Below are 21897 nucleotides of genomic sequence, written 5' to 3' on the forward strand. Positions count from 1 at the left end.
ATACAACACTATACAATACAACACAACACAATACAAAAGGAGAGAGAGCGTGGGACAGAGAGAATCAGAGAATGAGAGAGGTACTATTGAACGGTCATCTAGCCTAACTCTCTGAGAAAGGACAGTAAAGTCTGGTGATACAGGACTGTAAAGTCTGGTGATACAGGACAGTAAAGTCTTTGGTGATACAGGACAGTAAAGTCTGGTGATACAGGACAGTAAAGTCTGGTGATACAGGACAGTAAAGTCTGGTGATACAGGACAGTACAGTCTGGTGATACAGGACAGTAAAGTCTGGTGATACAGGACAGTAAAGTCTGGTGATACAGGACAGTAAAGTCTGGTGATACAGGACAGTACAGTCTGGTGATACAGGACAGTAAAGTCTGGTGATACAGGACAGTAAAGTCTGGTGATACAGGACAGTAAAGTCTGGTGATAAAGGACAGTAAAGTCTGGTGATACAGGACAGTACAGTCTGGTGATACAGGACAGTAAAGTCTGGTGATACAGGACAGTAAAGTCTGGTGATACAGGACAGTAAAGTCTGGTGATACAGGACAGTAAAGTCTGGTGATACAGGACAGTAAAGTCTGGTGATACAGGACAGTAAAGTCTGGTGATACAGGACAGTAAAGTCTGGTGATACAGGACAGTAAAGTCTGGTGATACAGGACAGTAAAGTCTGGTGATAAAGGACAGTAAAGTCTGGTGATACAGGACTGTAAAGTCTGGTGATACAGGACAGTAAAGTCTGGTGATACAGGACAGTAAAGTCTGGTGATACAGGACAGTAAAGTCTGGTGATACAGGACAGTAAAGTCTGGTGATACAGGACAGTAAAGTCTGGTGATACAGGACAGTAAAGTCTGGTGATACAGGACAGTAAAGTCTGGTGATACAGGACAGTAAAGTCTGGTGATACAGGACAGTAAAGTCTTTGGTGATAAAGGACAGTAAAGTCTGGTGATACAGGACAGTAAAGTCTTTGGTGATACAGGACAGTAAAGTCTTTGGTGATACAGGACAGACAAGACATTGGTAGGGAGTGCCTTGCTGGCTACACAGCACAGTGGGGGTTTACTTAAAATCCCCTTCACACACACAATAGGGGAAGCTGAACAACAGCTATCTTAAACCTCACAGACACATCACAGACACATGACATCACATCAGATCACACCACAGACATATCACAGACACATGACACCACCGACACATCACAGACACATGACTTCACATCAGATCACACCACAGACATATCACAGACACATGACACCACCGACACATCACAGACACATGACATCACAGACACATCACAGACACATGACATCACAGACACATCACAGACACATCACAGACACATGACACCACAGACACATCAGAGACACATGACATCACAGACACATGACATCACATCAGATCACATCACAGACACATGACATCACAGACACATCAGAGACACATGACACCACAGACACATCACATCACAGACACATCACATCACATCACACCACAGACATATCACAGACACATCACAGACACATGACATCACATCAGATCACATCACAGACACATCACAGACACATCACAGACATGTGACATGACATCACAGACACATGACATCACATCAGATCACATCAGACACATCACAGACACATGACATCACATCAGATCACACCACAGACACATAACAGACACATGACATCACAGACACATCACAGACACATGACATCACAGACATATCACATCACAGACACATCACAGACACATGACATCACATCAGACCACATCACAGACACATCACAGACACATGACATCACAGACACATCACAGACACGTGACATGACATCACAGACACATGACATCACATCAGATCACATCACAGACACATCACAACCTGTCCTTGACTTAGTATAGCCAGCGCCAACTACAATTCTACACTCATATAAACTTCTGGCTAGGGTTAGGGTTAGGGTTAGGGCTAGGGTTAGGGCTATCTGTTAAATAACATGTTTGAAGAGAAAGAGTCATACTTCCATCCTCCTTAGCATGACCAGATAGTGATGACCATACTGGAGCAGCTCAGAGATACTGGAACTGGAAGTCCCCCAGAGTAATCCTGTGGATTTGACTACGGGCCAAAGACCCAATGCAGCATCCTTGACCAGGGGCCAGGGAATGGGGTTAGGAGGCAAGGATGGCCATGCTGCGAACGATAGAAGTACAGTACAACACTCCCAACACTTTCTCTTCAGAAATCTAATTTGCAGACTGGTGGCTGCCGTCTAGTTGTGTCTCAGCCAAACTGATGTTCTGTTGTCTGGCAACTGGCAGGGCCAGCGTGCATCATGGAAGGGAAGTCTCATCGACATGAACATCTCATCTGAGCCCTGGTCAAGAAGACAGCAAACATTTAGTTCCAAATAACATACACCAGGACATGTGTCAAGTAAAAAACAGTGCCATGGTTTGCCATAACAATGAGAGAAAAAAAAATCCTGGCTTGACCAAGGGCCAGAGACCGGGGTTAGGACTAGACAGCAAACTGGTTGCCAGTCTAGTTCAGCCAAACTGACTTCATGTTGCCTGGCAACTGGCAGGGCCACCATGTAGGACTGGTGACCATGAAACCAGACATGTAGCCAGGCTAACTGGTGACGATTTCCAAGACGTCCAGAATTTGTCTGTTGACCCAGATAAAGATAAATAACCTGTAGTCAAGACAACATGTCCTTGGAAACGGAGAGAGAAGGACCAGATATAAATATTGTCACATACTGTTCCTAAATATGATTCAGCACAACAGATGACTGCAGTTTATACATGATTGACGCACTAATGATACATGTCAAACCTTGGTTTAAATGTTCATCTCTGTCCCCACTCGTCCTTTCCCATGGTACAGGCAGTGTCAACGGGCCACGTTGCTGTAGATTAACGCTACCACTCTGTGAGAAAGCACTGCAATTTAAAGTGATCTACGTGGTGTGTGTGTGTGTGTGTGTGTGTGTGTGTGTGTGTGTGTGTGTGTGTGTGTGTGTGTGTGTGTGTGTGTGTGTGTGTGTGTGTGTGTGTGTGTGTGTGTGTCTGTGTGTGTGTGTGTGTGTGTGTGTGTGTGTGTGTGTGTGTGTGAGGCAGATGACAGATTTGGTGGCCGTGTTTTTATCATATTGTGATGTAATTTCTGCAGTAAAATAAGACAGTCCTTCTATTGGATAAGATCAATACAAATGAACAGACAGGACAGATGAACAGACATCCTGTAGATCTTTCCTGCAGTCAAACGCTGACAATCCAGTGGTTGTATGTCAAATGGTTTTGTTATATTTCAGTCTTCTGTGATGTATACTGAACAAAAATATAAACACAACATGTAAAATGTTGGTCCCATGTTTCATGAGCTGAAATAAAAAATCCCTACATTTTTCCATACGCACAAATTTTGTGCACAAATTTGTTTACATCCCTGTTAGTGAACATTTCTCCATTGTCAAGATAATCCATCCACCTGACAGGTGTGGCATATAATGAAGATTATTAAACAGCATGATCATTACACAGGTGCACCTTGTGCTGGTGACAATAAAAGGCCACTCTAAAATGTGCTGTTTTGTCACGCAACACAATGCTATTGATGTCTCAAGTTTTGAGGGAAAGTGCAGTTGGCATGCTGACTGCAGGGATGTCCATGAGAGCTGTTGCCAGAGAATTTTATGTTCATTTCTCTACCATAAACCGCCTCCAATGTCGTTTTAGAGAATTTGCCAGTACATCCAACCGGTCTCACAATTGCAGACCATGTGTAACCACGCCAGCCCTGGACCTCCACATCCGGCTTATTCACCTGTGGGATGTTCTGAGACCAGCCACCTGGACCGCTGATGAAACTGAGGAGTATTTCTGTCTGTAATAAATCCCTGTTGTGGGGAAAACTAATTCTGATTGGCTGGGCCTGGCTCCTCGGTGGATGGGCCTGGCTACCAAGTGGTGCGCCTATGCCCTCCCAGGCCCACCCATGGCTGTACCCCTGCCGAGTCATGTGAAATTCATAGATTAGGGCCTCATTTATTTTTTCAATTTACCAATTTTCTTGAACGGTAACTCAGTAAAAGTGTTGAAATTGTTACATGTTGCATTTATATTTTTGTTCAATATATATTAAGTGTAATATTGGGATGAAACTCAAAATTGAATACATTTCAACTCTATATCTGACATGGTAGAGGTGTCTTCTTTTGTTTAAGTCCATAACCATGTGTTTGAGGTGTATACTTTTGTTTCAAAGTAGATTTGTTTAAGACTACCCAGAATCACTCTGTGTGACCCTGATTTAGTCCACTGCAGTAAAATGTTAAAAGCAGCTTCAATTACAGTAAATACACACAAAAAAACATTCACCCATCAACAATTAATTTAGGACCTGAAATAAAAACACACTCTTCCTTCCTAAATCACACATCGTCAATCACACACACACTTAAGCAGGCACACGCGCACGCACACACACACACACACACAAGCACAGACTTCCACCATGTGATTAATGATGTGTGTGTGTGTGTTTGTGTGTGCCCTTGTGCCTGTGTAGCTGAGTCAGAGAAAGAGAGAGGGAGAGAGAGAGACAGAAAGAGAGAGAAAGAGAGAGAGAGAGACTGAGAGAGAGAAATAAAGAAAGAGAGAGAGAGATAGAGAGAGAAGAAGGGAAAGAGAGGAAGAGAGAGAGAGAGAGAGAGAGAGAGAGAGAGAAAGAGAGAGATAGAGAGAGAAGAAGGGAAAGAGGAAGAGAGAGAGAGAGATAGAGAGAGAAGGGAAAGAGAGAAAGAAAGAAAGAGAGAGAGATAGAGAGAGAAGAAGGGAAAGAGAGGAAGAGAGGGACCTGGGTTGCACACAGGGCAGTTTATCAAATCCTGTGTGCTTGCTGTTTTTCCCCTCTATCCATCATAGTGAGACTCAGACTGACAGGACTGCCTTGAACTCTACACTAACACACTGGTTACATCAACATATTCCACTACTCTTTACTCTACTGCACTAACACACTGGTTACATCAACATATTCCACTACTCTTTACTCTACACTAACACACTGGTTACATCAACATATTCCACTACTCTTTACTCTACCCTAACACACTGGTTACATCAACATATTCCACTACTCTTTACTCTACCCTAACACACTGGTTACATCAACATATTCCACTACTCTTTACTCTACTGCACTAACACACTGGTTACATCAACATATTCCACTACTCTTTACTCTACTACACTAACACACTGGTTACATCAACATATTCCACTACTCTTTACTCTGCACTAACACACTGGTTACATCAACATATTCCACTACTCTTTACTCTACTACACTAACACACTGGTTACATCAACATATTCCACTACTCTTTACTCTACACCCTAACACACTGGTTACATCAACATATTCCACTACTCTTTACTCTACACTAACACACTGGTTACATCAACATATTCCACTACTCTTTACTCTACCCTAACACACTGGTTACATCAACATATTCCACTACTCTTTACTCTACTGCACTAACACACTGGTTACATCAACATATTCCACTACTCTTTACTCTGCACTAACACACTGGTTACATCAACATATTCCACTACTCTTTACTCTACACTAACACACTGGTTACATCAACATATTCCACTACTCTTTACTCTACTGCACTAACACACTGGTTACATCAACATATTCCACTACTCTTTACTCTGCACTAACACACTGGTTACATCAACATATTCCACTACTCTTTACTCTACACTAACACACTGGTTACATCAACATATTCCACTACTCTTTACTCTACTGCACTAACACACTGGTTACATCAACATATTCCACTACTCTTTACTCTACTACACTAACACACTGGTTACATCAACATATTCCACTACTCTCATCAACATATTCCACTACTCTTTACTCTACTACACTAACACACTGGTTACATCAACATATTCCACTACTCTTTATGTAACCGATGTGAAATGGCTAGTTAGTTAGCGGTGGTGCGCGCTAATAGCGTTTCAATCGGTGACGTCACTCGCTCTGAGACCTGAAGTAGTAGTTCCCCTTGCGTTGCAAGGGCCGCGGCTTTTGTGGCGCGATGGGTAACGATGCTTCGTGGGGTGTCAGTTGTTGATGCGTGCAAGGGTCCCTGGTTCGAGCCCAGGTTGGGGCGAAGAGAGGGACGGAACCTACACTGTTACATTTACTCTACACTAACACACTGGTTACATCAACATATTCCACTACTTTTTACTCTACCCTAACACACTGGTTACATCAACATATTCCACTACTCTTTACTCTACACTAACACACTGGTTACATCAACATATTCCACTACTCTTTACTCTGCACTAACACACTGGTTACATCAACATATTCCACTACTCTTTACTCTACTACACTAACACACTGGTTACATCAACATATTCCACTACTCTTTACTCTACTACCCTAACACACTGGTTACATCAACATATTCCACTACTCTTTACTCTACACTAACACACTGGTTACATCAACATATTCCACTACTCTTTACTCTACACTAACACACTGGTTACATCAACATATTCCACTACTCTTTACTCTGCACTAACACACTGGTTACATCAACATATTCCACTACTCTTTACTCTACTACACTAACACACTGGTTACATCAACATATTCCACTACTCTTTACTCTACACTAACACACTGGTTACATCAACATATTCCACTACTCTTTACTCTACTGCACTAACACACTGGTTACATCAACATATTCCACTACTCTTTACTCTACTGCACTAACACACTGGTTACATCAACATATTCCACTACTCTTTACTCTACCACTAACACACTGGTTACATCAACATATTCCACTACTCTTTACTCTACTGCACTAACACACTGGTTACATCAACATATTCCACTACTCTTTACTCTACTACACTAACACACTGGTTACATCAACATATTCCACTACTCTTTACTCTGCACTAACACACTGGTTACATCAACATATTCCACTACTCTTTACTCTGCACTAACACACTGGTTACATCAACATATTCCACTACTCTTTACTCTACACTAACACACTGGTTACATCAACATATTCCACTACTCTTTACTCTGCACTAACACACTGGTTACATCAACATATTCCACTACTCTTTACTCTACTGCACTAACACACTGGTTACATCAACATATTCCACTACTCTTTACTCTACTACACTAACACACTGGTTACATCAATATATTCCACTACTCTTTACTCTACACTAACACACTGGTTACATCAACATATTCCACTACTCTTTACCCTACACTAACACACTGGTTACATCAACATATTCCACTACTCTTTACTCTACACTAACACACTGGTTACATCAACATATTCCACTACTCTTTACTCTACTACACTAACACACTGGTTACATCAACATATTCCACTACTCTTTACTCTACACTAACACACTGGTTACATCAACATATTCCACTACTCTTTACTCTACTTCACTAACACACTGGTTACATCAACATATTCCACTACTCTTTACTCTACTACACTAACACACTGGTTACATCAACATATTCCACTACTCTTTACTCTACTACACTAACACACTGGTTACATCAACATATTCCACTACTCTTTACTCTACCCTAACACACTGGTTACATCAACATATTCCACTACTCTTTACTCTACTGCACTAACACACTGGTTACATCAACATATTCCACTACTCTTTACTCTACTACCCTAACACACTGGTTACATCAACATATTCCACTACTCTTTACTCTACACTAATACACTGGTTACATCAACATATTCCACTACTCTTTACTCTACTACACTAACACACTGGTTACATCAACATATTCCACTACTCTTTACTCTACTACACTAACACACTGGTTACATCAACATATTCCACTACTCTTTACTCTACTGCACTAACACACTGGTTACATCAACATATTCCACTACTCTTTACTCTACTACACTAACACACTGGTTACATCAACATATTCCACTACTCTTTACTCTACCCTATTCACTGTCTACCCACTGTTTATGTGAATAATGGTACCTGTATGCAGGGGTGTAGCTGGAAAGAGAAAATAATATATTACAGTGAATGGAGGGACAGGGCCAGGGACCCAGGTCGCTTGCGTGAAAGACAAACAAGCTATGAATCGCGCCGATAGGGTTAACCCACTTGGTGGGAATTTTAACGTGGCTTATTAGCGAGGATTAATACAGTATGCTACTTGACAGATGTTTTCATCCAGAGGCACTTACAATACAGTGAGTGCGTACACTTTTAGTGTGTGTTTACCATCCCAGCAGAAACTGACCCCATGACCTTGGCGTTGCCAGCGTCACGCTCTTAACGACTGAGCCACACAGGACCAGCACCAAAATACACTGTAGGAGCTTACTACTGTCAAATCTCCATGCTATTCAGCTCACAGTCTATGGGGATTCATTAAACGCCACTGTTACACTGTTATACTAAATGGACTGAAGCTGGAAGTGCAATTGTCTCAGATTAACCTATCAGTGATTCCTATATCACTATGGTCTTAGATACTACTGTAGAATCTCCATTCAGCTCACAGTCTATGTTGATTCATTACAAGATTCACAGTAACAAATGTACCACAGAAAGTGATAATTTAATTCACATTAAACGTAGTTCAGCTTGCTAGCGAACTCTCACAAACTCGCTGGTAGGCTAATGCCATTTCCGTTGAAGGTCAGAAGATGAAAACATCACACAGCTGAACACAACAGTGACTGCAAACCATTTAGTACTAGGTAGTTCATTAGCTATTAATCTAGCCCACTGGCCGCCTCTTTCTCTGTGGAAGCTATATGCAGTAGCAACTGAGCCTGGGAACGAGGTTAGTTAGCTACTGAGCTGAATTCTTTGAAATAGGCTTAAGTACCAGACACTGTAATACTATATACTGACTGTAAATACCAGGAAAATACCAGTTAAACCAGTTAACAGGAAATGTTTTACCAGAGTACTAGAAATTCCAGTTAACTGTAAAATAAATGGTAGTTAAGAGTAAAATGTTACGGCATATTTACAGAATGAAACGCAAAGCTGAAACTGAGCGGCAGGGTCTCCATGTTGTTGTCTGGCCTTGGTGTTATGTTTCAAGCTTCATCCTACTGTGACTGTAAAATAGTGGAAATTCAATTCAGACAGCTGACCACAATCATCAATCTGTGTTTCCAGTGTTTACTGTGGGGATGTTGTCCTCCTGTCGGATCAAATAACAGAGAATGCTACACCACACACCACAACAAGGAAATGGCTAGTCAGTCAGTCAGTCAGTCAGGTAGCTCATTTCAAATGGCTAGTTAATCAGTCAGTCAGTCAGGTAGTTCAGTTCAAATGGCTAGTCAGTCAGTCAGTCAGTCAATCAGTCAGTCAGTCAGGTAGTTCAGTTCAAATGGCTAGTCAGTCAGTCAGGTAGTTCAGTTCAAATGGCTAGACAGTCAGTCAGTCAATCAGTCAGTCAGTCAGTCAGTCAGTCAGTCAGGTAGTTCAGTTCAAATGGCTAGTCAGTCAGTCAGTCAGTCAGGTAGTTCAGTTCAAATGGCTAGACAGTCAGTCAGTCAGTCAGGTAGTTCAGTTCAAATGGCTAGTCAGTCAGTCAGTCAGTCAGTCAGTCAGTCAGTCAGTCAGCTCAGTTCAAATGGCTAGTCAGTCAGTCAGGTAGTTCAGTTCAAGCTTCACCAAATATGTTTTTACACAAGGTTTGTTATCTGAATTACATAAACAATTCATAATCATGCATATTTAAACATATTCTACATATTTTGTGAAAATTGACAGGCTATACAATGGGTGTATTGTTGTTCTGTTTAAGTCTATTCAAGTGGGATTAAATGATGACAAACCTTACAGAAACATAGTTTGTCTCCATCAGCCAGTCTGAATATTGTTTAAGTCAATCAGAATCAGAATTCCTGTGAGAAAGCTCTACTATTGTGATGATGAAAACAAACACTTTGGGATTATCGGGATAGGAACAGAAGCAACATAAGAAGACTCTCACACACACACACACGCACACACACACACACACGCACGCACGCACGCACACACACACACACACATCGGACAGACACACACACACACACCAAGATTTATTCACCTCTTCTCCTCCATCCAGCAGCCATGGCAACTAGCGTTAGTTTGCATCAGAACTTTAATCACCAAATCTGCACAGTGGGTTGTTATCAGATTATGGGATTATCCCGTCCACATTGAGACATCACACAGAGGCATAGGCCCATAAACACACACAAGACCTCCCTCCAACCCATCTCTAAGAGAGACCCATCCCAGAGCCACCCAGCCCAGGCAGGGAGGGAGGGCAACACCCGGGTCTGATGGAGGTTCTCTCCTAGTGATTCACCCAGCAGCAGCACAGATGAAATGGGTTCATTTTATTGCAAAGGAGCGCGAGAGAGAGAGAGAGATCACTCTGACCTGTTTACAGTTAAGTGTATAACGGGAGCAAGGCTGCCCTCTATGGGTGGGGAGGGGGAGGAGTCTATTGTGTTTACTGTTGAACTCCAATCCAGTAGTAACACACCTGAATCAACATATCAACAATTAGGTGATTAGTTGAATCCGATGTGTTACTGCTGGGCTGGAACAAAAGCCTACACACCCCAGCACTGGGGTTGAGAATATCTAGTCAAGTGCAGAATTTCAGGAGTATTGTAGTCCTATTGCCTAATTTCAAATAAACCTCTAGCCAGGGGTGTCCAACTCACTTTTCCCCGGGGGCCGCATTAGGTATTCAACAAGTTCTGAATTTTTTCTATATTTTTTTTATACATTTTTTCTATATTTCCTTGCAGTTAAAATTTATAATAAATAGTCCTCTATCTATCGCGCTTCAGCACTCCGCGGTCCCGTTCTGTGAGCTTGTGTGGCCTACCACTTGCGGCTGAGCCGTTGTTGCCACTAGGCATCTCCACTTCACAATAACAGCATTTACAGTTGACCAGGGCAGCTCTAGCAGGGCAGAAATTTGACAAACTGACTTGTTGGAAAGGTGGCATCCGTCGACGGTGACACATTGAGGTTTTCAGTATGGCCATTCTACTAATAATGTTTGTCTATGGAGATTGCATGGCAGTGTGCTCAATTCTATACACCTGTCAGCAAAGGGTGTGTCTGGAATAGCCGAATCCACTAATTTGAAGGGGAGTCCACATACTTTTGTATATATAGTGTAGTTGTTTTGCCTTAAAAGGGAACCAACATAATATTTGTTCAGCCATAAAGGGCTTTTCTACTAGCAGTCAATTCACACCCTTAATGGGTGTATGAACAGGTCTCAGATCTAATGTTTGATCCAACTTTTGATCCATTTCAGATGGAGAAGAGGTGTCCATTATAAGCATGAAATAACATTAAGGGCTGAAATAGATCTGATGTTGATCGAACAAAATGGACAGAAATGAGTCAGAATGGACGGAACAGAATCAGAATGGACAGAACAGAATCGGAACGGACAGAACAGAATCAGAATGAACAGAACAGAATCAGAACGGACGGAACAGAATCAGAACGGACAGAACAGAATCAGAACGGACAGAACAGAATCAGAACGAACAGAATCAGAATGGACGGAACAGAATCAGAATGAACAGAACAGAATAGAAATGGACAGAACAGAATCAGAACGGACAGAACAGATTCAGAACGGACAGAACAGAATCAGAACGGACAGAACAGAATCAAAACGGACAGAACAGAATCAGAACGGACAGAACAGAATCAGAACGGACAGAACAGAATCAGAATGGACAGAACAGTTCAGAACGAACAGAACTGAATCAAAATGGACAGAACAGAATCAGAATGAACAGAACAGAATCAGAATGGACAGAATTTATCTCTGCTAAACAAGCTAATTAGAAGTTTCGAGCTCTAACCAGCCAATTTGTCTCTTCTTCTCTCTAGGGAAAACAGCAACACACACACACACACCCAACAGTCCTCCTCCTTCACACACACACACACACACACACACACACACACACACACACACACACACACACACACACACACACACACACACTTCCAGTCAGCTTTGCAAGCATCCATCCACACTAAGCAAGCCAAGCATCTGCCAATAGCCGTTGAGGTTAAAAACAGGTGGTCTTTCCCCTGGGCCAGAGTCAGTCAGCATCCGGCTGTCCTGAACAAGGCATATAGCTGGTCCAGGGAAAATCAACACCAATGAAGTCATTCACAGAGAAATCAATAGCTCCAAACAGGGGCTGAGCGACAGAGGAGAGGCAGATGGAGAAGGGGGTGACAGAGGGGGGGATGAGGAGGAGGGATGATGAGGTGGAGCAGGAGTGAAATGGAATCTCATTACTTTACATGTGTATTTGTATTTATTAAATACAATATATTTATACAGTAAGACCTAGGGTGATGATAACTATAATATATTTATACAGTAAGACCTGGGGTGATGATAACTATAAGATATTGATAAAGACCTAGAGTGATGATAACTATAAGATATTGATAAAGACCTAGGGTGATGATAACTATAATATATTGATAAAGACCTGGGGTGATGATAACTATAATATATTTATACAGTAAGACCTGGGATGATGATAACTATAATATATTGATAAAGACCTGGGGTGATGATAACTATAATATATTGATAAAGACCTGGGGTGATGATAACTATAATATATTTATACAGTAAGACCTGGGATGATGATAACTATAATATATTGATAAAGACCTAGGGTGATGATAACTATAATATATTGATAAAGACCTGGGGTGATGATAACTATAATATATTTATACAGTAAGACCTGGGGTGATGATAACTATAATATATTTATACAGTAAGACCTAGGGTGATGATAACTATAATATATTTATAAAGACCTGGGGTGATGATAACTATAATATATTGATCCAGTAAGACCTGGGGTGATGATAACTATAATATATTTATACAGTAAGACCTAGGGTGATGATAACTATAATATATTGATAAAGACCTGGGGTGATGATAACTATAATATATTTATACAGTAAGACCTGGGATGATGATAACTATAATATATTGATAAAGACCTGGGGTGATGATAACTATAATATATTGATAAAGACCTGGGGTGATGATAACTATAATACATTGATCCAGTAAGACCTAGGGTGATGATAACTATAATATATTGATAAAGACCTGGGGTGATGATAACTATAATATATTTATACAGTAAGACCTAGGGTGATGATAACTATAATATATTGATAAAGACCTGGGGCGATGATAACTATAATATATTTATACAGTAAGACCTAGGGTGATGATAACTATAATATATTGATAAAGACCTGGGGTGATGATAACTATAATATATTGATAAAGACCTGGGGTGATGATAACTATAATACATTGATCCAGTAAGACCTAGGGTGATGATAACTATAATATATTGATCCAGTAAGACCTGGGGTGATGATAACTATAATATATTGATAAAGACCTAGGGTGATGATAACTATAATATATTGATACAGTAAGACCTGGGGTGATGATAACTATAATACATTGATCCAGTAAGACCTGGGGTGATGATAACTATAATACATTGATCCAGTAAGACCTGGGGTGATGATAACTATAATATATTGATACAGTAAGACCTGGGTTGCATCTCAAATTAAACCCTAATCACTATATAGTGCACTACTTTTGACCAAAGCCCTATGGGCCGGGGTCAAAAGTAGTACACTACATAGGGAATAGGTACCATTAGAGACGCAAGCCTGATGATGAATGGTAATATGCAGTTTTCTAGAGAGAGGCCCAGGATGAGGGCTTAACATTATTATGATGAGTAGCTAGCATCATGTTAATACCTTCTCTACCAATAAAGAGAAGCTTAACATGGCCTCTGCCATATTGCTGAGGCTCAGAACTCAACCACAAACTGCTACTGTCAGTCCACAAACTCTCTCTCTCTCTCTCTCTCTCTCTCTCTCTCTCTCTCTCTCTCTCTCTCTCCCCTCTCGCTCTCTCTCTCCCTCTCGCTCTCCAATCTCTCTCTCTCTCTCGCTCTCTCCCCTCTCGCTCTCTCTCTCTCTCTCTCTCTCTCTCTCTCTCCTCTCTCTCTCTCTCTCTCCCCTCTCTCTCTCCCCTCTCTCGCTCTCTCTCTCCTTCTCTCAGATATCAGAGACAATCTCCAAGCGGGTTGTCAATCAGAATCATATCAAGCAGATGAAACAACAAGGTTATGATCCTAAACATCCATACTGTACTCATGCTGTTGACCCTGACCCTGGGTGGATATATTTTAGGACTTAACTATTACCCCTAAATCTGTGCTGTTCTGTAAGAGAAGATGGATCAGGGACGAGACCCAAGGGCCCACAGAGTCATGATCAGGCACACACACACACACACACACACATACACACACACACACACACACAGACATACAGAGAGCACATACACAAACTAACTAACTAATCCACATTGATTGTTACTGTTTTATATTCTGACACAGGATGAGTCAATAAATAATATAAATAAATATATAAAAACTGAGTGGAAAAATGTTTTTTTACAATGTAGCCCTTCAGTATATCACACTGTGTTTATGGTGTGGCCCTAGCTAGTCCTACAGTAAGGTGTTTATGGTGTGGCCCTAGCTAGTCCTACAGTAAGGTGTTTACAGTGTGGCCCTAGCTAGTCATACAGTAAGGTGTTTATGATGTGGCCCTAGCTAGTCCTACAGTAAGGTGTTTACAGTGTGGCCCTAGCTAGTCCTACAGTAAGGTGTTTATAGTGTGGCCCTAGCTAGGTATACAGTAAGGTGTTTAGGGTGTGGCCCTAGCTAGTCATACAGTAAGGTGTTTACAGTGTGGCCCTAGCTAGTCCTACAGTAAGGTGTTTATAGTGTGGCCCTAGCTAGGTATACAGTAAGGTGTTTAGGGTGTGGCCCTAGCTAGTCCTACAGTAAGGTGTTTATGGTGTGGCCCTAGCTAGTCCTACAGTAAGGTGTTTATGGTGTGGCCCTAGCTTGTCATACAGTAAGGTGTTTATAGTGTGGCCCTAGCTAGTCCTACAGTAAGGTGTTTAGGGTGTGGCCCTAGCTAGTCCTACAGTAAGGTGTTTATGGTGTGGCCCTAGCTAGTCCTACAGTAAGGTGTTTATAGTGTGGCCCTAGCTAGGTATACAGTAAGGTGTTTAGGGTGTGGCCCTAGCTAGTCCTACAGTAAGGTGTTTATGGTGTGGCCCTAGCTAGTCCTACAGTAAGGTGTTTATGGTGTGGCCCTAGCTTGTCATACAGTAAGGTGTTTATAGTGTGGCCCTAGCTAGTCCTACAGTAAGGTGTTTAGGGTGTGGCCCTAGCTAGTCCTACAGTAAGGTGTTTATGGTGTGGCCCTAGCTAGTCATACAGTAAGGTGTTTATGGTGTGGCCCTAGCTAGTCATACAGTAAGGTGTTTATGGTGTGGCCCTAGCTAGTCATACAGTAAGGTGTTTATGGTGTGGCCCTAGCTAGTCCTACAGTAAGGTGTTTACAGTGTGGCCCTAGCTAGTCATACAGTAAGGTGTTTATGATGTGGCCCTAGCTAGTCCTACCGTAAGGTGTTTACAGTGTGGCCCTAGCTAGTCCTACAGTAAGGTGTTTATAGTGTGGCCCTAGCTAGGTATACAGTAAGGTGTTTATGGTGTGGCCCTAGCTAGTCCTACAGTAAGGTGTTTATGGTGTGGCCCTAGCTTGTCATACAGTAAGGTGTTTATAGTGTGGCCCTAGCTAGTCCTACAGTAAGGTGTTTAGGGTGTGGCCCTAGCTAGTCCTACAGTAAGGTGTTTATGGTGTGGCCCTAGCTAGTCATACAGTAAGGTGTTTATGGTGTGGCCCTAGCTAGTCATACAGTAAGGTGTTTATGGTGTGGCCCTAGCTAGTCATACAGTAAGGTGTTTATGGTGTGGCCCTAGCTAGTCATACAGTAAGGTGTTTATGGTGTGGCCCTAGCTAGTCCTACAGTAAGATGTTTATGGTGTGGCCCTAGCTAGTCATACAGTAAGGTGTTTATAGTGTGGCCCTAGCTAGTCCTACAGTAAGGTGTTTATGGTGTGGCCCTAGCTAGTCATACAGTAAGGTGTTTATGGTGTGGCCCTAGCTAGTCATACAGTAAGGTGTTTATAGTGTGGCCCTAGCTAGTCCTACAGTAAGGTGTTTATGGTGTGGCCCTAGCTAGTCCTACAGTAAGGTGTTTATGGTGTGGCCCTAGCTAGTCCTACAGTAAGGTGTTTACAGTGTGGCCCTAGCTAGTCCTACAGTAAGGTGTTTATAGTGTGGCCCTAGCTAGACATACAGTAAGGTTTTTATGGTGTGGCCCTAGCTAGTCCTACAGTAAGGTGTTTACAGTGTGGCCCTAGCTAGTCATACAGTAAGGTGTTTATAGTGTGGCCCTAGCTAGTCATACAGTAAGGTGTTTATGGTGTGGCCCTAGCTAGTCCTACAGTAAGGTGTTTATGGTGTGGCCCTAGCTAGTCATACAGTAAGATGTTTATGGTGTGGCCCTAGCTAGTCATACAGTAAGGTGTTTATGGTGTGGCCCTAGCTAGTCATACAGTAAGGTGTTTATGGTGGGGCCCTAGCTAGTCCTACAGTAAGGTGATTACAGTGTGGCCCTAGCTAGTCCTACAGTAAGGTGTTTATGGTGTGGCCCTAGCTAGTCATACAGTAAGGTGTTTATGGTGTGGCCCTAGCTAGTCATACAGTAAGGTGTTTATGGTGTGGCCCTAGCTAGTCATACAGTAAGGTGTTTATAGTGTGGCCCTAGCTAGTCATACAGTAAGGTGTTTATGGTGTGGCCCTAGCTAGTCCTACAGTAAGGTGTTTATGGTGTGGCCCTAGCTAGTCATACAGTAAGGTGTTTATGGTGTGGCCCTAGCTAGTCATACAGTAAGGTGTTTATAGTGTGGCCCTAGCTAGTCATACAGTAAGGTGTTTATGGTGTGGCCCTAGCTAGTCCTACAGTAAGGTGTTTATGGTGTGGCCCTAGCTAGTCATACAGTAAGATGTTTATGGTGTGGCCCTAGCTAGTCCTACAGTAAGGTGTTTATGGTGTGGCCCTAGCTAGTCATACAGTAAGGTGTTTATGGTGTGGCCCTAGCTAGTCCTACAGTAAGGTGTTTATAGTGTGGCCCTAGCTAGTCATACAGTAAGGTGTTTACAGTGTGGCCCTAGCTTGTCATACAGTAAGGTGTTTAGGGTGTGGCCCTAGCTAGTCCTACAGTAAGGTGTTTATAGTGTGGCCCTAGCTAGTCCTACAGTAAGGTGTTTATGGTGTGGCCCTAGCTAGTCATACAGTAAGGTGTTTATAGTGTGGCCCTAGCTAGTCCTACAGTAAGGTGTTTAGGGTGTGGCCCTAGCTAGTCCTACAGTAAGGTGTTTATGGTGTGGCCCTAGCTAGTCCTACAGTAAGGTGTTTATAGTGTGGCCCTAGCTAGGTATACAGTAAGGTGTTTAGGGTGTGGCCCTAGCTAGTCCTACAGTAAGGTGTTTATGGTGTGGCCCTAGCTAGTCCTACAGTAAGGTGTTTATGGTGTGGCCCTAGCTTGTCATACAGTAAGGTGTTTATAGTGTGGCCCTAGCTAGTCCTACAGTAAGGTGTTTAGGGTGTGGCCCTAGCTAGTCCTACAGTAAGGTGTTTATGGTGTGGCCCTAGCTAGTCATACAGTAAGGTGTTTATGGTGTGGCCCTAGCTAGTCATACAGTAAGGTGTTTATGGTGTGGCCCTAGCTAGTCCTACAGTAAGGTGTTTACAGTGTGGCCCTAGCTAGTCATACAGTAAGGTGTTTATGATGTGGCCCTAGCTAGTCCTACAGTAAGGTGTTTACAGTGTGGCCCTAGCTAGTCCTACAGTAAGGTGTTTATAGTGTGGCCCTAGCTAGGTATACAGTAAGGTGTTTATGGTGTGGCCCTAGCTAGTCCTACAGTAAGGTGTTTATGGTGTGGCCCTAGCTTGTCATACAGTAAGGTGTTTATAGTGTGGCCCTAGCTAGTCCTACAGTAAGGTGTTTAGGGTGTGGCCCTAGCTAGTCCTACAGTAAGGTGTTTATGGTGTGGCCCTAGCTAGTCATACAGTAAGGTGTTTATGGTGTGGCCCTAGCTAGTCATACAGTAAGGTGTTTACAGTGTGGCCCTAGCTAGTCATACAGTAAGGTGTTTATGGTGTGGCCCTAGCTAGTCATACAGTAAGGTGTTTATGGTGTGGCCCTAGCTAGTCCTACAGTAAGATGTTTATGGTGTGGCCCTAGCTAGTCATACAGTAAGGTGTTTATAGTGTGGCCCTAGCTAGTCCTACAGTAAGGTGTTTATGGTGTGGCCCTAGCTAGTCATACAGTAAGGTGTTTATGGTGTGGCCCTAGCTAGTCATACAGTAAGGTGTTTATAGTGTGGCCCTAGCTAGTCCTACAGTAAGGTGTTTATGGTGTGACCCTAGCTAGTCCTACAGTAAGGTGTTTACAGTGTGGCCCTAGCTAGTCCTACAGTAAGGTGTTTATAGTGTGGCCCTAGCTAGTCATACAGTAAGGTTTTTATGGTGTGGCCCTAGCTAGTCCTACAGTAAGGTGTTTACAGTGTGGCCCTAGCTAGTCATACAGTAAGGTGTTTATAGTGTGGCCCTAGCTAGTCATACAGTAAGGTGTTTATGGTGTGGCCCTAGCTAGTCCTACAGTAAGGTGTTTATGGTGTGGCCCTAGCTAGTCATACAGTAAGGTGTTTATGGTGTGGCCCTAGCTAGTCATACAGTAAGGTGTTTATAGTGTGGCCCTAGCTAGTCATACAGTAAGGTGTTTATGGTGTGGCCCTAGCTAGTCCTACAGTAAGGTGTTTATGGTGTGGCCCTAGCTAGTCATACAGTAAGATGTTTATGGTGTGGCCCTAGCTAGTCCTACAGTAAGGTGTTTATGGTGTGGCCCTAGCTAGTCATACAGTAAGGTGTTTATGGTGTGGCCCTAGCTAGTCCTACAGTAAGGTGTTTATAGTGTGGCCCTAGCTAGTCATACAGTAAGGTGTTTACAGTGTGGCCCTAGCTTGTCATACAGTAAGGTGTTTAGGGTGTGGCCCTAGCTAGTCCTACAGTAAGGTGTTTATAGTGTGGCCCTAGCTAGTCCTACAGTAAGGTGTTTATGGTGTGGCCCTAGCTAGTCATACAGTAAGGTGTTTATAGTGTGGCCCTAGCTAGTCCTACAGTAAGGTGTTTAGGGTGTGGCCCTAGCTAGTCCTACAGTAAGGTGTTTATGGTGTGGCCCTAGCTAGTCCTACAGTAAGGTGTTTATAGTGTGGCCCTAGCTAGGTATACAGTAAGGTGTTTAGGGTGTGGCCCTAGCTAGTCCTACAGTAAGGTGTTTATGGTGTGGCCCTAGCTAGTCCTACAGTAAGGTGTTTATGGTGTGGCCCTAGCTTGTCATACAGTAAGGTGTTTATAGTGTGGCCCTAGCTAGTCCTACAGTAAGGTGTTTAGGGTGTGGCCCTAGCTAGTCCTACAGTAAGGTGTTTATGGTGTGGCCCTAGCTAGTCATACAGTAAGGTGTTTATGGTGTGGCCCTAGCTAGTCATACAGTAAGGTGTTTATGGTGTGGCCCTAGCTAGTCCTACAGTAAGGTGTTTACAGTGTGGCCCTAGCTAGTCATACAGTAAGGTGTTTATGATGTGGCCCTAGCTAGTCCTACAGTAAGGTGTTTACAGTGTGGCCCTAGCTAGTCCTACAGTAAGGTGTTTATAGTGTGGCCCTAGCTAGGTATACAGTAAGGTGTTTATGGTGTGGCCCTAGCTAGTCCTACAGTAAGGTGTTTATGGTGTGGCCCTAGCTTGTCATACAGTAAGGTGTTTATAGTGTGGCCCTAGCTAGTCCTACAGTAAGGTGTTTAGGGTGTGGCCCTAGCTAGTCCTACAGTAAGGTGTTTATGGTGTGGCCCTAGCTAGTCATACAGTAAGGTGTTTATGGTGTGGCCCTAGCTAGTCATACAGTAAGGTGTTTACAGTGTGGCCCTAGCTAGTCATACAGTAAGGTGTTTATGGTGTGGCCCTAGCTAGTCATACAGTAAGGTGTTTATGGTGTGGCCCTAGCTAGTCCTACAGTAAGATGTTTATGGTGTGGCCCTAGCTAGTCATACAGTAAGGTGTTTATAGTGTGGCCCTAGCTAGTCCTACAGTAAGGTGTTTATGGTGTGGCCCTAGCTAGTCATACAGTAAGGTGTTTATGGTGTGGCCCTAGCTAGTCATACAGTAAGGTGTTTATAGTGTGGCCCTAGCTAGTCCTACAGTAAGGTGTTTATGGTGTGACCCTAGCTAGTCCTACAGTAAGGTGTTTACAGTGTGGCCCTAGCTAGTCCTACAGTAAGGTGTTTATAGTGTGGCCCTAGCTAGTCATACAGTAAGGTTTTTATGGTGTGGCCCTAGCTAGTCCTACAGTAAGGTGTTTACAGTGTGGCCCTAGCTAGTCATACAGTAAGGTGTTTATAGTGTGGCCCTAGCTAGTCATACAGTAAGGTGTTTATGGTGTGGCCCTAGCTAGTCCTACAGTAAGGTGTTTATGGTGTGGCCCTAGCTAGTCATACAGTAAGATGTTTATGGTGTGGCCCTAGCTAGTCATACAGTAAGGTGTTTATGGTGTGGCCCTAGCTAGTCATACAGTAAGGTGTTTATGGTGGGGCCCTAGCTAGTCCTACAGTAAGGTGATTACAGTGTGGCCCTAGCTAGTCCTACAGTAAGGTGTTTATGGTGTGGCCCTAGCTAGTCATACAGTAAGGTGTTTATGGTGTGGCCCTAGCTAGTCATACAGTAAGGTGTTTATGGTGTGGCCCTAGCTAGTCATACAGTAAGGTGTTTATAGTGTGGCCCTAGCTAGTCATACAGTAAGGTGTTTATGGTGTGGCCCTAGCTAGTCCTACAGTAAGGTGTTTATGGTGTGGCCCTAGCTAGTCATACAGTAAGGTGTTTATGGTGTGGCCCTAGCTAGTCATACAGTAAGGTGTTTATAGTGTGGCCCTAGCTAGTCATACAGTAAGGTGTTTATGGTGTGGCCCTAGCTAGTCCTACAGTAAGGTGTTTATGGTGTGGCCCTAGCTAGTCATACAGTAAGATGTTTATGGTGTGGCCCTAGCTAGTCCTACAGTAAGGTGTTTATGGTGTGGCCCTAGCTAGTCATACAGTAAGGTGTTTATGGTGTGGCCCTAGCTAGTCCTACAGTAAGGTGTTTATAGTGTGGCCCTAGCTAGTCATACAGTAAGGTGTTTACAGTGTGGCCCTAGCTTGTCATACAGTAAGGTGTTTAGGGTGTGGCCCTAGCTAGTCCTACAGTAAGGTGTTTATAGTGTGGCCCTAGCTAGTCCTACAGTAAGGTGTTTATAGTGTGGCCCTAGCTAGTCATACAGTAAGGTGTTTAGGGTGTAGCCCTAGCTAGTCCTACAGTAAGGTGTTTATAGTGTGGCCCTAGCTAGTCCTACAGTAAGGTGTTTATAGTGTGGCCCTAGCTAGTCATACAGTAAGGTGTTTATGGTGTGGCCCTAGCTAGTCCTACAGTAAGGTGTTTATGGTGTGGCCCTAGCTTGTCATACAGTAAGGTGTTTATAGTGTGGCCCTAGCTAGTCCTACAGTAAGGTGTTTAGGGTGTGGCCCTAGCTAGTCCTACAGTAAGGTGTTTATGGTGTGGCCCTAGCTAGTCATACAGTAAGGTGTTTATGGTGTGGCCCTAGCTAGTCATACAGTAAGGTGTTTATGGTGTGGCCC

The 21897-nt window shown here is 43.0% G+C and overlaps 1 protein-coding gene across 2 annotated transcripts in view; it reads right to left on the reverse strand.

The window, feature by feature from the left end:
* LOC106606366 (uncharacterized) overlaps positions 1–21897 on the reverse strand; it is a 142008-nt gene that overhangs the window by 93989 nt on the left and 26122 nt on the right. The gene's annotated exons all lie outside the window — the stretch shown is intronic.

This window comes from Salmo salar, chromosome 06, assembly GCF_965601325.2.
Source record: "Salmo salar chromosome 06, fSalSal1, whole genome shotgun sequence".
Lineage (NCBI taxonomy): Eukaryota > Metazoa > Chordata > Actinopteri > Salmoniformes > Salmonidae > Salmo > Salmo salar.